The sequence below is a fragment of the Triticum urartu genome, chromosome 3A, assembly GCF_056163025.1.
Source record: "Triticum urartu cultivar PI428250 chromosome 3A, HENAU_Tu73, whole genome shotgun sequence".
Taxonomy (NCBI): Eukaryota; Viridiplantae; Streptophyta; class Magnoliopsida; order Poales; family Poaceae; genus Triticum; species Triticum urartu.
The window spans coordinates 57,460,737-57,469,771 of NC_141875.1; positions in this window are offsets into that span (position 1 = coordinate 57,460,737).

Below are 9,035 nucleotides of genomic sequence, written 5' to 3' on the forward strand. Positions count from 1 at the left end.
TTGAATACTTGACTATGGCTTGTCTAGTGTAGTGTAGTCTACCTTCGGCTGCATGTTTATAGGTTCATTTCTATCGTTTGTCTTTGAAACTCCCATGTTTTGAAGACTTTCATAAAAATCGCCTATTCACCCCCCCTTTAGTCGATAACTAGCACTTTCAATTGGTATCAGAGCAAGGTACTCCCTTGTTCTGTGTGATTCGGTTTAACCACCTAGAGTTTTAGCTGTGTCGACTGCAGGGATAATCAAAGTCTCTGCTACGTGCCCCGTCTTCGATGGAACTGAATATCCCTACTGGAAGAATAAGATGCGCATGCATCTTGAAGCCATTAATGTCGACATCTGGTATGTCATCAAGAATGGCGTTCCCAATGCTGGTGAAGGTGTCACCGCTGCTGATGTCAAGAAGTTCATTCAACTGGATTCCACTGCCAAGAACATCATCTATGGTCATCTGACCAAAGGACAGTATGGCCGTGTGAGTGCTCTGGAAACATCGAAGCTAGTCTGGGTCTGGCTCTCCAAGGTCAACGAAGGCGTCTCAACCCAGAGAGATCAAAGGATCAGTGTCCTTCGCAACCTCTTCAACCGCTTCAAGAGAAATGACAATGAGAATGTTCAGCTCACGTTTGATCGCCTCACAGACATCACAAATGAGCTTCAAGCTCTCGGCGCTACTGAGATCACCAAGCATGAAATCGTCAATACGCTCCTGAGATCACTTGACAGCTTGTTTGACACCCTAGCCCTGATGGTTCAAGAACGCCCTGACTTCAAGACACTCGATCCGTCTGACATACTTGAAAGGCTCAACACACATGAGTTTCAGCTTTCTGAGAAAAGAGATATCTACGGTCCCAACTATGGCCGAACTCGTTCCTTGAAGGCAAAAGCTGTTTCCTCATCTGAAGAAGAATCTGACTGCAGTTCTGATGATCCTGAAGACATTGGAAAGGAGCTTGCTATGCTTGTGAAGAAGTTTCAAAAATTCACCAAGAAGAAAGGCTTCAGAAAGTCTTCACGATCCAGCTCAAGGAATGATGAAGCTTCTACTCATGACTACAAGAAGAGAACATGCCACAAGTGCAAGAAACCTGGTCACTACATCTCTAAGTGTCCGCAGTGGGACAATGAGAACAAGAAGAAGAAGAAGAAGAAGAAGAGCAAGGAATATGATTCTGATGACAAGAAGAAGAAGAAATACTCAAAGTCTTCTTCCAAGTCTTCCTCAAAGTCTTCATCACACAAGAAGAGCTCATCTGTCAAGGCTCATGCGTTTGTTGGAAAGGAAATGGATTCAGAGGAGGAGTCTGCTTCTGAGGAGGCGGAGGTGGAGTCTGAGGAGGAGTCCGACTCTGGCGTTGCAAGTCTGGCTACAGCCTACGTTGCCAAGTCCATCTTCAACACTGAAGACAATGGTTCCATCACCCACGCTGATGACAAGGATGACTCTGCTCCCACCTATTGCTTCACGGCACGTGGTGCCAAGGTAAACTCACGCAATGCTCACTATCAAACATCGAGTAAAGATGACTCTGATTGTGATTCCAAACCTAGCTCAAAAACTGTTAGACAAAAGCGATGACCTGTTGGACGCGGAAATGACTCGATCTCAGTCCTTAGTTGAAGACATTAAAAATCTTCATGTTAAGTACGAGGAACTTGAAAGTTGTCATGAAACGCTCTCAACAAATCATGAAAAGCTTTCCTACGATTATCTTCAAAGGAATCAAGAACATGAGAAATTGAGAGCAATTCTTGAAGATCTTCAAAAGGAAAACGAGTCACTTCGCGCTCAACAGATCAGTCCTGCTCAGGAAGGATTTGAACCACCATGTCTAAAATGGATTGAGCGTGATAACGCTACTTCTGTTGCTGAATGTTCCACTGCTGCTACTATTGCAATATCTTCGACTATTGATGTGGAAACTAACCCCTCTGCTGAGGATGCCACTACTATTGCTGATGAAAATGCTAGGTTGAAGACATTTCTTGAAACATGGATGTACAAAAGTCTCAAAGGGCATCATACACTATGTGATGTCCTCAAAAGGAAGATTCTCAACCGAAACCCCAGGAAAGAGGGTGTTGGGTTCGAAAGGAAAATGAATGCTGATGGCTCTTACTGGAAGCCTGAGCAGTACCCCAAAACCACATGGGTTGCTGCAAAGGAACCTTCAGTGGATCCATCCACCCTGTCTGGCTTCACTTGTGCTAACCCTATTGTCATTGATGAATCCTTTGATACAAACTATAAACTGTTTAGGAATCAGAATGGTGAAGTGTTTGCCAGGTATATTGGTACTAACTGCAAGAATGGGCCACCTATGAAGAAAGTCTGGGTGCCCAAAAGGTGTCTGGAGAATCTTCCTGTGAATGTCGTCATGACACCACAAGGGAAGAAGACAAACCCCAGACCACATGCTTCATATGGTCCAAAGGCTTCATATAGACAGAGGACTCACCTGAGTCATACTAACACAAATGTTTTGCAGGGAAACCATACTCAGGCCTATGAATATGAGTGTGTTTCATCAAACCACCATGTTCATCAGACCCAGAACTACACTACTTATTCTTATGAGTATTATTCACCACCTGCAAGACTATTTGCTAGGGCTTCAAAGCCAAAGTTCTCAGATGCTGCACTTAGACTCATTTCTTCGAAGCCATCCCTGAAGATGTGGGTGGCTAAGAAAACCTAACTCTCTCTTGCAGGGAATGGTCTCCAGCCAGAAATCAAAGGCATCTAAAGCTATTGCTGGGGACCTAAGACATCTTGTGGGGCACAAGATAAAATGCCTAAATGATCTTATTATGTATTTCATTTCTAAGTCGCTTAACATGCATCCTATCAGTTCTAACCTGGGTCTGAGCTTTCATAATTCACTTGCTCGTCAAATGCTTATGCTTCACAATACTCTTCGTGAAGCCTATCCCCCTAACTGTTCTGTAGGGTTTGACACCAGCTGCTTCAGAATGGATTATCGATAGTGGATGCACTAATCATATGAATGGTGATCAAAGTTTTCTCATGGACTCGACCTTACGTCCATCTAAAAAGAGTCACATCACGTTTGCTGATACTGGTAAAAGCAAGGTATTGGGTCTAGGTAGAGTTGCAATCTCAAAGGATCATCACATGGATAAACTGATGCTTGTTGAATCCCTTGGCTTCAACTAAATGTCTGTCTCAATGCTTTGTGATTTGAACATGATTGTGACATTTGGAAAATATCGTTGACTTGTTCTAATGGAATCTAAAAAGTCTCTAGTCTTTGAAGGGTATAGGAAAGATGATTTGTACATGGTAGATTTCTCAGCAGGGCCACGGCTTGTCGTATGTCTTCTTGCAAAAGCTTCAGAGTGCTGGCTCTGGCATCAGAGGCTAGGGCATGCTGGCATGAGGAACTTGCATACTCTTGCAAAGAAGAAGCACGTCACAGGCATCGAGGGCGACAAGTTCAAGAAGGATCACTTATGCGGTGCCTGCGAAGCTGGAAGGATGACGAGGGCCAAGCATCCCTCGAAGACAATCATGACAAGGACTCAACCCTTCGAACTGCTACACATGGACCTCTTCGGCCCTACTCACTACTCTACTCTTACTACTACTTCTTGTCTGTATGGCTTCGTCATTGTTGATGATTATTCAAGAAATACATGGGTACATATAAGCCTCTACAAGACTGAAGTGCAGGATGTCTTCAGATGCTTTGCCAATTGAGCCATGAACAACTATGGCGTCAAGATCAAGCACATCAGAAGTGACAATGGCACTGAATTCAAGAACACCAGCCTCGACACTTATCTTGATACATTGGGCATCACTCATGAGTTCTTAGCTCTATACACGTCGTAGCAGAATGGCATCGTGGTACGCAAGAACAGAACACTCATTGAGATGGCTCGGACGATGCTCGATGAATACAAGACACCAAGAAAGTTCTGGCCTGAAGCTATTGATAATGCATGCCATGTCATCCACCGTGTTTATCTTCACAAGCTTCTGAAGAAAACATCCTATGAACTCCTCACTGGTAGGAAGCCAAATGTCAGTTACTTTAGAGTATTTGGTGTTAGGTGCTGGATCAAGGATCCACATCACACTTCAAAATTTGCACCGAAAGCACATGAAGGTTTTATGCTTGGTTACGGAAAGGATTCGCACTCCTACAGAGTCTTCAACCTCTTTCACTATAAAGTGGTTGAAACTGTGGATGTGTGGTTCGATGAGACTAACGGCTCGCAAAGAGAGCACGTGCCAAATGTGCTAGATGAAATTCCACTCAGTGAATCCATCAAGCTTATGGGAACTGGAGAAATCATGCCGTCTGAAGTATAGCATGAAGAGGAACTTATCATTTCTGCACCTAATCAACCTGAAGACAATGCTCTTCCTGAAGACAATCCTTCAAACGATGACAATGATCAGCAAGAGCAAAATCTTCGTCCAGTTCATCCTCGTGTTGCAAATGAAGTACAGATTGAGAAGATAATTGATAGCATCAATGCACTTGGTCCACTCACTCGTTCAAGGGCAACACAGCTAGCAAATTTCTGTGGGCACTTTGCATTCGTATCAATATCTGAACCCAAGAAAGTTCATGAAGCCTTCATGGAACCTGAATGGATTCAAGCTATGCAAGAAGAGCTTCAACAGTTCGAGCTGAATAATGTATGGGAACTGGTCAAGCGTCCTGATCCTCGTAAACACAATATCATAGGCACTAAATGGATATATCGCAACAAGCAAGATGAGCATGGTCAAGTTGTCAGAAACAAGGCTCGTCTCGTCGCTCAAGGATACACTCAAGTTGAAGGAATTGACTTCGATGAAATATTTGCTCCTGTGGCTAGGCTTGAAGCTATTCGCATACTGCTAGCCTATGCAAATCATCATAACATCCTTCTGTATCAAATGGATGTGAGGAATGCCTTTCTCAATGGCAAGATTGAAGAAGAAGTGTATGTTGCACAACCGCCTGGTTTTGAAGATCCAAAACATCCTGACATGGTTTACAAGCTCAACAAGGCACTGTATGGCCTTAAACAAGCCCCTCGTGCTTGGTGTGACACACTGAAAGACTTCCTGAAGAGCAAAGGCTTCAAACCTGGTTCCCTGGACCCCACACTCTTCATGAAGACATATGATGGTGAACTATTTGTGTGCCAAATATATGTGGATGACATTATCTTCGGCTGCACTAATCAAAAATATAGTGATGAGTTTGGGCACATGATGCAAGAGCAATATCAGATGTCCATGATGGGTGAGCTGAAGTTCTTCCTTGGTATTCAAATACGGCAGCAACGCAACGACATCTTCATATCTCAAGAGAAATACCTCAAAGAATGCCTGAAGAAGTTTGGAATGCAAGACTGCAAAGGTTACACGACGCCAATGCCAACCAAGAGTCATCTTGGTCGTGACACCGATGGTAAAGAGTTCGATCAAAAGGTATACCGCTCCATGATTGGTTCATTGCTTTATTTATGTGCATCTAGGCCAAATATCATGCTTAGTGTTTGCATGTGTGCCCGATTCCAAGCGGCACCAAACGAATCGCATCACTTAGCTGTGAAGCGAATTCTTCGATATTTGGCTTACACCCCAACACTAGGATTATGGTATCCAAAGGGCTCAGAGTTTGATCTAGTTGGATTCTCGGATGCTAATTATGCTGGTGACAAGGTGGATCGCAAGTCTACATCAGGCACATGTCACTTTCTAGGATGATCACTTGTGTGTTGGTCTTCAAAGAAGCAGAACTGTGTATCTCTCTCCACTACTGAATCTGAATACATTGCTGCTGGATCTTGCTGCGCTCAGCTTCTATGGATGAAGCAAACACTCAAAGACTATGGCATTCATCTGAAGCAAGTGCCACTCTACTGCGACAATGAAAGCGCCATCAAGATTGCCAACAACCCAGTTCAGCACTCGAAGGCAAAGCACATTCAGATCCGTCATCACTTTCTCAGAGATCATGTCATGAAGGAAGATATTGATATCATTCATGTCAACACTGAAGAGTAACTGGCAGATATCTTCACAAAGCCCTTGGATGAGAAAAGGTTTTGCAAGTTGCGGTGTGAGCTAAATATCTTGGAATCCTCAAATGTCCTGTAATCAGGCACACATCCTAACACTTATGCATGTTCATGACTTAGATGTGCAACACATGAAGTAACGTATATCTTCAATCAATGAAGACTTACACTCGAATTGTGAATACATTAACGCGGAATTTGACTTCGGAGCGCGACGATAATTGTGCGTCGTGTCTGGGTCTAATACTTCCTATACGGTGGGTAACGCCACCACCAAACTTTGGTTTGGAGTGTTTTCTGTTGGCGTCACATTTTCTATGTCTTCGGATTCATTTTGTCTTCAAAATTCAACATGTTCTCATGTTTATCTTCACTATTGAGTTGGTCTTATTCGGATATATTCATCTATTAGCGTTCTGTCCTCTACAGCATTCACTTATAGCTATGTCTTCTCGTTTGAATCTTTTGAACTAAGTGAATGTGATCGGACCCTAACCTTTCTATGCTCCCGTCTCAAATCTATCTATCCAAATCATATGCATTCTATTAAAACTATCGAATGTCTTCTCTGCGTCCTTGTCAGTAGAAGATACAGAGACAAACATTAAATCTGTTTTAAATGCTCAATCATTTTTGCCTGAAACCCGGAGAAGCGGGAACGACCACCCGACAATCCAGGCGTGCGTGGGCACGTGGAACAACCTCCAATGTGTTGCATGTTCGCCACGTGTCCTTCAGATGAGAACCGCCAGGGGCACCTGCGTAATAACGTTGCGCCGTCCCTGTCCTTATAAATACACGCCACACCCCAGTCATTATCTCTTCTTCCACTTCTCCTTCTCGCACAAACCCTAGCGACACCGCTAGCTCTCGACGACGCCGACAATGAAGCGCTTAGCTGCCGCGACCTCACCGACGCCGTCCTCACGCCGGCCGTAGACATCGTCTTCTCCGCCGTCGTCGTAGGTGTCCTCCGTCGCCAAGTTAGGGCATGGAAGATCGAACTGCTCGGCCTCATCTCCTACTCCGTCTAGCAATTCCTCGAGTGGTAAATAAAAACTCTTTTTACTGTCTTTTTTTATCCAATAGATTCATATTTTTAAACCACAAGTGGTTTCTGTCCCAACAAATTGAATCTTTCCTTTTCTGCATCTCATAACATGCCTAGTATGTTCACTTATGCTTCACAAAGTAGTTAGATTCCTCACTTGTACTTATTTGTGGATTCGTACAAATCTGGAACCAACTCTCTACATATGAGGGAATGTCTTCGCACTATGAGGTCAATGTATTCTAAACTGATTTATCTTCAAAATCTTCTGAGAATGCATATGACCTCTTCCCCTTCCCTCGCATCTCTAATGCTGTCACAGGTACATGTCCATGGGAGAATCCCTTGGTTCTCATAGTCTGCATTCATTTGCAGAGTTCTTACAGCATCACATCAATTCTCCCGAAGCTAATTCATGTCTAACCAACAGAAGGAAGCCTTTGCACGTTCTGAAGCCATTCAGTCTCAACTTCATGGCGACAGAAAAATCAGTCAGGAAGGGCGGCAGACAGCACCGTGAAAACACTGCCAAGGACCTGCCACCGGATCTCTATGATCTATACAAGTCAGATCCAGAAGAGACCTATGGAGAACGCAAGAACCGAATCCAATGGATTTGAAGACATTGAGCAGAGGAATGGTTCAAGTACAGATTTGTCACGGACGAATATGCTGAAAAGAATGCCATCAAGGGACCCTAGGGAGATATTATATACAAAGGTCTTCAGCCCAAGTCGAAGTCCGAAGCTATTGCTCAAGGCTTCTACCCCTGCATGATCCATGGTTCTCAGCCTGCTAATGCCGACCCATCCTCTCTGTTATGGTGTCGTGAAGACAATCTCTTTAAGCGCAACTTCCAGTTTGCCAAAACTTCTGCCAAAGAGAACAAGAAGTCACTTGGATTAGACTTCAACCCCGGTCCCTCTGCTCCTCGTGCCGACGGCACACGCGATGCTGAACCCAATATTGTTGGGCCCTTCTACAACCTTGAAGGTCTCATCACTCACATTTAGGTTCAAGGGGTAGGCGTGGATCACTCTGGAGATGATGCTAATTTTGACGAAGCACCAGCACCACCGAAGCCCGTGAAGCAAAAGAAACCAAAGGCTTCAAAACCCTCCTCTGCACCAAAGGTCTCGCGGGCGAAGCCTCTGGCCACTGCACCTCTTGAAGCCAGTGTGCAATCTGAAGATCTCTCTCGCATCTCCAAGTCTGACAAGATGAAGAAGCCCATGCAACCTACTAGTCAAGAATTGACCCCTGCTGCCATTCTGAGGAATGAGAACGAAGCCATTGATCTGTCTAGCGTCGACGATCTTGGGGATGATGCTCTTGAGCTGCTTATAAAGAGAAAGCAAGAGGCGGAAATCTTCAATGATCTTCCCCTCTTTGATGTGGAGATCCTGTACAAGTCCATTGATGAGTGGTTTGACAGCCCAGACCTTAGTTTTGATGATCTTCAACTCCCAATTGGCCTTAGCGTCTCCTTCCATGGAGCCATTACTCCTGAGCTGGCTCTTGCATAGAGAATTGTTGAGCTGAAGCACAAGATTGATTATGAAAAGCCTCAGTTCAAGAAGCACATGGCCAAGCTCAACGTGGAAGACGTCCAAATCTTCAAGGTCATGTTGCATGAGCTCAAGGAGGCTTTCCACAAGAAATGTGAAGAAGCTAAAGGTTCTCGAGAGCGCATGAAACACTTGGCCGCCAAATGTGTTCAAGGCTACAATGAAGCTGAAAAAGGCAAGGCTCTGGGGCGACCAGGCATCGACCCCAGAATGGCTTCCAAGAAGAAGAAGAAGCCTGCTGTAGCCCAACCAGAAGCATCAAGGCAGGAAGAACCTCGCATTGTCTTCCCGGCCAGTATGACAGGCTCGAAGCCTAAAGTCCCCAGAGTGGCTTCGGAGCTCAAGCAAACAAGGAAAGCTGA